The sequence below is a fragment of the Nothobranchius furzeri genome, chromosome 14 (genome assembly GCF_043380555.1).
Source record: "Nothobranchius furzeri strain GRZ-AD chromosome 14, NfurGRZ-RIMD1, whole genome shotgun sequence".
Taxonomy (NCBI): domain Eukaryota; kingdom Metazoa; phylum Chordata; class Actinopteri; order Cyprinodontiformes; family Nothobranchiidae; genus Nothobranchius; species Nothobranchius furzeri.
Window position 1 is genome coordinate 43,548,804 of NC_091754.1, and position 8,498 is coordinate 43,557,301.

Consider the following 8,498-nt stretch of genomic DNA (forward strand, 5'->3'; position numbering starts at 1 on the left):
TTCATCCCCGTACTCCCACATCTGTGCTGAGCGCACCGATGGTTTTGTTGAAGATTTATTCTTCAACTTTCTTACCTCACTAACTGTGGTGGGCTATCTGTGTTAGCCGTGGAGTTCAAAAATGATTGAGGCTCACAAAGTGTTCTCTGGGAACTTTCTTTTTAATAATGCAAAAAAGAGGTAAAATAACATAAAAGTACATAATCTATTTACAGTGCAAGCTCATAATCGCGACGTTTCGACCCATGAATAGGTCTTCTTCAGGAGCTTGTGAGGAGTGCGTCCAGCTAGGTTGCTCTCCCGTAACTGAAAAAAAAAACTTTAAATAGGCTTGACCATAAGTTGCTACCTACACCATCAGAATAGAGTGGCTTCCCTTTAACAGGAGGTAGCTGGAAGAAATCTCCAACAGCCACTACACTGACATTCCAAAAGGTGAAAAGTCACCCGTTTGTTTAATCTGACGTAATCTACCATGAACATAGGACAACAGGTTATGATCTACCATTGATATTTCATCAATAATAAGACGCTGCAGATCACAATATTTTGTACGTAAAGAATTTAGTTTTTCTTCACCCAGAGGAGTGTATAGTTTTTCTTCACCCAGAGGAGTGTACGGTAAGCGTACATCCTTTACTATAGACAGTGTAGTGTGGATTATTGTTGCACCTAAATTATATGCTGCAATCCCAGTAGGAGCTGTCAATACTACACATGCATTATCAGGATGTCTACAGGTTGGTGGCAGTAATCTCTGTTTCATACTCTATTGCTCGAATTAAATGACTTTTCCCAACGCCCGCCCCGCCTGTTACAAAAACATGCAGTGGTTCAGGGTTATTACCATTAACTTTATCTACACACCACTGCCTGATTTGATTAAAAACAGAAAACTGTTTATCATTTAAAGACCTAATCAATGCCAGACCTTCACCTCATCGTGTTTCTCTTCTCTAGATGTGCAGTTTGGTTTGAACATGGAGCCAAATCTGGGATTACTTCTGCCTCGTCACTTACTGTTGGTTCTGATTCTTTCAGTATTTCAACACGCTCCAAACGTTCCATTTCAACTGCCGGACACAACTCACACCATGCATCTTCTAACATTACATCACCAACTATATTATTCACAGCATCCAAATGATCAGATTCTAACTCAAATTTACCCCGATTTAAATGTACAACAGCTTTTACCGAGTGGTTTGTTCTATCAAAAAATCTAATTAAACCAGTTCTGTAAAATTCCTCAAAGGTTTCACAGTTAAGCTTAAGTTCACTATCATGGTGATACGGCAAAAACAACTGCAACATGCTTTGATAAAATTTCTCTGAGTCTTTGGTTTCAGAGAAACGCGCGTAACGAACAACCGCTGGTTTAGTCTGAGTACGTTTTGTAACAAATCCTAAATCATTACTTAACTTTATAGGATTTTTACTTTTTTTGTTTTTACTCAAAACACGATATTCTGATGCAAACGTAGCCAGGCACATATCATTGAACACATCATCATTTGGCCTCCTCTTATAACGATCAACTAATCCGGTCATCCACATGTCATTTGAAGTAAGATCCTGTGATGCTGCTTTTTGCCTCAAAACAGAAATGGGCAAACTCATTTTCACTATATTATCACCAGTGGGAACAAACACAACTTTCCTAGAACACTCCTTTAGATGCATGTTAGTTAGCCTGTAGACTGCTTCCTGAGCACAAACATCCCGATTATGAAGGTAAACATTACCAAGACTCTTCAAGGCCTCTTTAGCACTAAGATTACCATCTTTGGCTGCTTCTCTTTGAGAATTAGCAAGCAGAAGGCCAATTTCCCGTTCACTTTTAGACATGTAAGATATTATGTATACACAGCATGCATAAGCATCGACGCAATACTGGATATCAAGATTAGCATTTCAAGCTTTTAACAGCAACTTGCTATACTGATTAATCCAGATTTCATTAACTTCCCTTTTCAAAACAACATGTGTATTTCGACTAAATTGTTTATATGCCATCTCAAATAGTTCCTGACTGATACCCAGGCCCTGAAACAGACCTTCTACACTGTTATATGGACAGTCTTCACTAGAAATAGCAGTCTTTACTTTAGTTAAAATGGCACTTGCTGCTTCTTTGTCCATTTCCTGTTTACGTGCTTTATCTTGAGACGCACAGGCACACTGTACAGTGCTATCTGTTTTGTCACACTTGCAAGTCTTCACTGCATCTTGATACTTTTCACCGCGAATAATAAAAGTTCTAACAGATGCAGGTCGTGGAAAATTAAAATGACAGTTTTTTTTCTTTCTACAAGTCTTTGAGTGCCGTTTAGAATGCTGCTGGACAGATGAGACGACTTCATGTAGTGAATCGTCTTCAGAAGGAAGTTCACATGTCACATATTCATCAACAAATGCAGTGACCTCCGCATCTGTGTTCTTATCTAAAATGGGAGCACTAGAAACCCAGAAAAGGCAATGACAGTGAGGAGAACCACGCTGCTGGAACTCAACACGATAATAATAATCTTTTATTTTACCAATGGGATTGGCAGGAGACATTATCACTTCCCTTAAGAAGACATGCCATCTAAAATCAAACATTCGCGCAGCAGTTACTGGATTCCTACGTAGGAGGTCACATTTATCAGCCCACTCCAGCTGTTCCACTGTCTCTGTTCTGCCTTCCTTTTTCAAAATACTATAAAGAAGGTTAGTCCACCTCCAGCTGTTCCACTGTCTCTGTTCTGCCTTCCTTTTTCAAAATACTATAAAGGTTAGTCCACCTCAAATCTGCCGACGAAAATGATGCGAACCAAGTAGGTTTGCCAAACATTTTTACCCAAGCCAGGAGGTCTCGCTGAGCAGATTGCCAAAAAGCAGGTGTGCCGCGAATTGGTTTAAGAAACCGGTAGCCATCATCAAACTCTAACAGCTTATTTAAAGAATCCTGATCCTGTATCAAATTACCCAACTTCTGAGATTCACCGCTTTTACCTTTACGCAAAGCTATAGAAACTTTGGACACAACTTGCTCTAGTTCAGACATGTACTGTGCAAAAAATATATATTCTACATTGTTAGCAAATTGACCATCAACATGAAGAAGCCTGTTGTTGAAATACTGATTCAGAGTCAAACGAAATTGTCTGCTTTCATAGTAAGTATTAGATCCTGAAGGAAACAAGACGGGAAAACATTTTGCTTCATTTGTAAAATCTGAAAGCAATTTCACTGGATTGTTACCTTCACCTGGAGCTACATTTAATGTTATCTACATACTGATCCAACGTTTCTTGTCCTATACCTACTGGCATGAGACAGGTGTCCTGAAACTTACAGTGTTGTTGTCTGTCATTCAATAACTCATCTTCTCCATCTATGCAAGTATCTTCATCTTTACTAGAACCACTATCCTCTTCCAAGACAGATGACTCATCTTCCTGAGTAAATGTGTTAATCCAAGACTCATTGAACTCTATATCTTTATAATGCAAATTATGATGTTTTAAATACTGAAGAGCTTCCTGAACATGCTCTGTGTCAACATACTGATAATCATAGTGTCCTTTATATGTCAATTTACGCTTTAACTTTACAGGTAATAAAGACCCCATGTTGGTATGTGGTAACAAACTGCAATTCTGCACTATATTTGCAGGTACACAAGTTACAGGACCATGAATTCCATTTTGTCCACCTTTAGGCAGAGCCAACATTTTCATGAATGGTATATTCATCGCTATTAAATGTTGCTCTAATGTATTTAAACGTGCCAGTTGAGGTGGGATGGGATCAACAGTCAGCTTGTTGATTGAACTTTCTGGGGGTATCTGACATTTACTAATTTTATAATGACACGTGTAACAGATGTACAATTTATTTCTACATACATTCAATTTGCAAGGTAATCTACATGCATCATTGCATTTGTGCAGATGATTGTCACTTACACATTCATCTGCTATAAGTGACATTTCTTAAATTTTTCTATAGTATTCTTGATTACAGTTTAAGACCTGATGTCTAAACAACAACCGTGAGCAGACACAACACACAAAATCAGGTCCATCTTTCACTTTCTCTAAAAATTGATCTACAACAAAATTAAAGTTTTGTGTATTTACTTTAATCAGCTTTCTTTTATGCTGGATACTTTCTATTAAACATGTTTTATGCTCAATATTAAGGTATTTCTTTCTACTCAGCTCTTTCATTTTGTCACGATGAGCGAAATTATGATGGTAGTTATACACACTCATCTTTTTAAGCTTTTCTTGATAAGCCAAATTATGATGGTAGTTGAAAATGGCCCTCCGCTTAACTTTGTCTTTGAGAGCCAAATTATGATGGTAGTTGAAAATGGCCCTCCATTTAACTTTGTCTTTGTGAGCCAAATTATGATGGTAGTTAAACAAAGCCATCTTTTTCACTTTCTCTTTATGTGAAAAAGAAATTTGTATTTAAATTTGGTCACACTGATCTTTTTCACTCTGTAAGCAACATTTTGCTTGTATGCATTTTTCTTCTGACTTTTTATTTTGTCTTTAACTGCATTTACCGTTTTATAATTAGAGGCTTCTGCGTAAGGCCTTTTTTGCTTTAAATATCTGGAAAAACTCTTCCTCGTTTTCATCTTTCCCATGTTTGGGTCAGCATTTAACTGCATCATAGTTGACCTTCTGCATTTGTTTACGTTGTCTGACAAAGAATCAACTTTACAAAACCCAAAACATGTTTCTTTATTACCCAGTCTTATGCAAAGAACGGGTTCAAAATGATTATTACAGTTTGATGAATATAGTCCCTCAGTGACAAAATTACCAGTTTGAGAACTATATTTGACCCAATCTGTGCCATTGTTGATAAATACGGGTAATCCTAAAACACTGGCTGTAGTTCTAAATTCTACTTCTGTAGCACAGTGACCGACATAATTCATCTGTGATTTTTTTATGTATTCTGACACAGAAGCATGTTCTTTTCCCAGAAAGTTCTCATACTCTTCATTTTTGGACATATGAGAAACAACAGCGAGTCTGATCTTACGATGGCCCTTCTGTGACCCACAGAATTCTGTGTGAATTTATAAGTTCATCTTCAACTATGTCTACATCTCCAGAAACAAAATCCCCATAATTCAACTTAAAAGTCTGTTCGCCCATAACAATTTCCTTTGGCAACTCTGGAACAGAAAGAAACACATTCCCAGCACTTATTATATTACTGTCACGCAAATATGTGTACAGCTCATCGCCCAAAACAACAACATTGTCCAACATGGCAAAATCCCATGAAAAACACTTTGTATGTTGTGCTTAGTTAAAGCAACAAGACTAATTGCTGCACACTGAACGCCGCCATATTTAAAACGCCCATCGCTCTGATTAAATGATCCTGTAAGTGAGCTTAAAATTGTATCATTGTCTACAATACTGTTGTCATCATCAATATTAACCACACTTGTGCTACATGAAGGAACACGAGATGATTCAGCAACCATCGCAGACTTTACATTCAGACGTTTACTCAACACCTGTGACACGTCTCTAGAAAAAGGACTGAAATGAAAATCTTTAGTACTAGCATCATCCATCTGAACAATATCCACTCCAGTGATCTCAAATAACTTCTGAGATCCCACCAGTTTACTAGAAAACCTCTGAAAATGTTGAAAAACATTATCAAGGTTCGCAAAGTACAGAACTACACTCTGTCCTATCGGGTCTACCATGCCGTCTGCAGAGCGTGCATGGGAATCTACTACAGCATAACGTCCATTATCACAAATGATAGCGCAAGTATTGCCACCTAAAGTCATAATGCAAGTTTCATGCTGTGTGCACATCTTCTTCAATCTATCCAGGAGAGGAGTGTACACACCAGCATCTATTAACTCGCCTTCAACTACATCTACATCTCCTGAAACAAAATCCCCGTACACAAGCTTAAAACGCTGTTCTTCCATGTCAATTTCCTTTGGCAAGTCTGGAACAGAGAGAAACTCATGTCGACCACTAATCTTTTAGTTGTCGCGTAAATCTGTGTACAGCTTATCACCTAACTCAACAACCTTATCCAACACGGCAAAATCCCAAGAGAAAACACTCTTCTGTTTGTGCTTTGTTAAAGCAACAACAGTAATAGCTGCACCCTGAACTCCCCCATATTTAAAATGCCCCGGCGGAGGTGGACGATTGCTGTGCTTAGCAGCATCTGCCTTGCGTTTGGACTCTTTGCCAGGCATGGTGAATGCTGTTTGAAACATAAAACACATGACAGCACTATTAGAAAAGCAACACCAACACTATAGATTTCTATGTTATCATGTGAGTCCACAAAAATAAACAATGAACAAGAGTCTGCTTCTAGGCCTGCAGAAAGAGAAAGAAGAGAAAAAATGGGACACACAACAACACAACAGGAGCAAGCTATCACTGTGTCAACTTGAAGAAATACAATCACACGATAATAATAAATCATTGTGCATTTAGTTGCAACGACAGCCTTAAGACATGTGTTGAACGTGCCCAAGCCCATACTTATGAGAGCACCGTGTGAGCACCTATGTGTGTACACGCGTTTGTTTATGTAAGGTTTCTCTATAGGAGCGTCCAATAGAGAGTGTGAGGGGCCACAGATCTGCCCCCAAAGATGTGTAGGAGACTAAGAGAGCTCCAAGTCCCAGAGATCCAGGCACTGCCTCAGAACACAAAAACCCCAAGGAGACCGCAACCAGAAAGGCCCCCGCCCCTTTGAGAGGCACAGAGAATCGCCCCGGGGGGCCACAACCAGCAACTGGCAGACCCGGGGGATATCAGCGGCAAGCCCACAGGCCCACCTGCAACCTCCCACCCACCGCCTGGGACCCTGCAGAGCCCAGGTACCCAGACCCCACCAGGCAGCCACCACGATTGATCAGGCAGATGCCAAAAATCTTAAACCCCCTGACCGGGGAGCCACGAACATTCAGGCAGACACTCCACACCAGGTGTGGCAGGGAGAGGGGAGACGAAGATCTATATCATCGAAAGAAGTCCCAGGAAAAGGGAGGAGTCAAAGGCCCCACCTGACATACAGTGGGGCAAAAAAGTATTTAGTCAGCCACCGATTGTGCAAGTTCTCCCACTTAAAATGATGACAGAGGTCAGTAATTTACATCATAGGTACACTTCAACTGTGAGAGACAGAATGTGAAAAAAAAATCCATGAATTCACATGGCAGGATTTTTAAAGAATTTATTTGTAAATCAGGGTGGAAAATAAGTATTTGGTCACTTCAAACAAGGAAAATCTCTGGCTCTCACAGACCTGTAACGTCTTCTTTAAGAAGCTTTTCTGTCCTCCACTCGTTACCTGTATTAATGGCACCTGTTTGAACACATTATCTGTATACAAGACACCTGTCTACAGCCTCAAACTGTCAGACTCCAAACTCCACTATGGCCAAGACCAAAGAGCTTTCGAAGGACACCAGGAAAAAAATTGTAGACCTGCACCAGACTAGGAAGAGTGAATCTACAATAGGCAAGCAGCTTGGTGTGGAAAAAATCAACGGTGGGAGCAATTATCAGAAAGTGGAAGACATACAAGACCACTGATAATCTCCCTCAATCTGGGGCTCCACGCAAGATCTCATCCCGTGGGGTCAAAATGATCATGAGAACGGTGAGCAAGAATCCCAGAACCACACGGGGGGACCTGGTGAATGACCTGCAGAGAGCTGGGACCACAGTAACAAAGGTCACCATCAGTAACACACTACAACGGCAGGGAATCAAATCCTGCAGTGCCAGACGTGTTCCGCTGCTGAAGCCAGTGCATGTCCAGGCCCGTCTGAAGTTTGCCAGGATGATACAGCAGAGGATTGGGAGAATGTCATGTGGTCAGATGAAACCAAAGTAGAACTTTTTGGTATAAACTCAACTCCTCGTGTTGGGTGGAAGAAGAATATTAAGTTGCATCCCAAGAACACCATGCCTACTGTGAAGCACGGGGGTGGGAACATCATGCTTTGGGGCTTTTTTTCTGCTAAGGGGACAGGACGATTGATCCGTGTTAAGGACAGAAAGAATGGGGCCATGTATCGTGAGATTCTGAGCCAAAACCTCCTTCCATCAGTGAGAGCTTTGAAGATGAAACATAGCTGGGTCTTCCAACACGACAATGAACCCAAACACACCGCCCGGGCAACAAAGGAGTGGCTCCGTAAGAAGCATTTGAAAGTCCTGGAGTGGCCTAGCCAGTCTCCAGACCTCAACCCCATAGAAAATCTGTGGAGGGAGTTGAAAGTCCGTGTTGCTCGGCGACAGCCCCAAAACATCACTGCTCTCGAGAAGATCTGCATGGAGGAATGGGCCAAAATACCAGCTACTGTGTGTGCAAACCTGGTAAAGACCTATAGTAATCATTTGACCTCTGTTATTGCATACAAAGGTTATGTTACAAAGTATTGAGTTGAATTTGTTATTGACCAAATACTTATTTTCCACCCTGAT

General features: G+C 40.5%; 1 pseudogene; it reads right to left on the minus strand.

Moving 5' to 3' along the window:
- Positions 1–287: 287 nt before the first annotated feature.
- Positions 288–6,247, minus strand: LOC107396617 (uncharacterized; annotated as a pseudogene).
- Between the last annotated feature and the right edge of the window lie 2,251 nt (positions 6,248–8,498).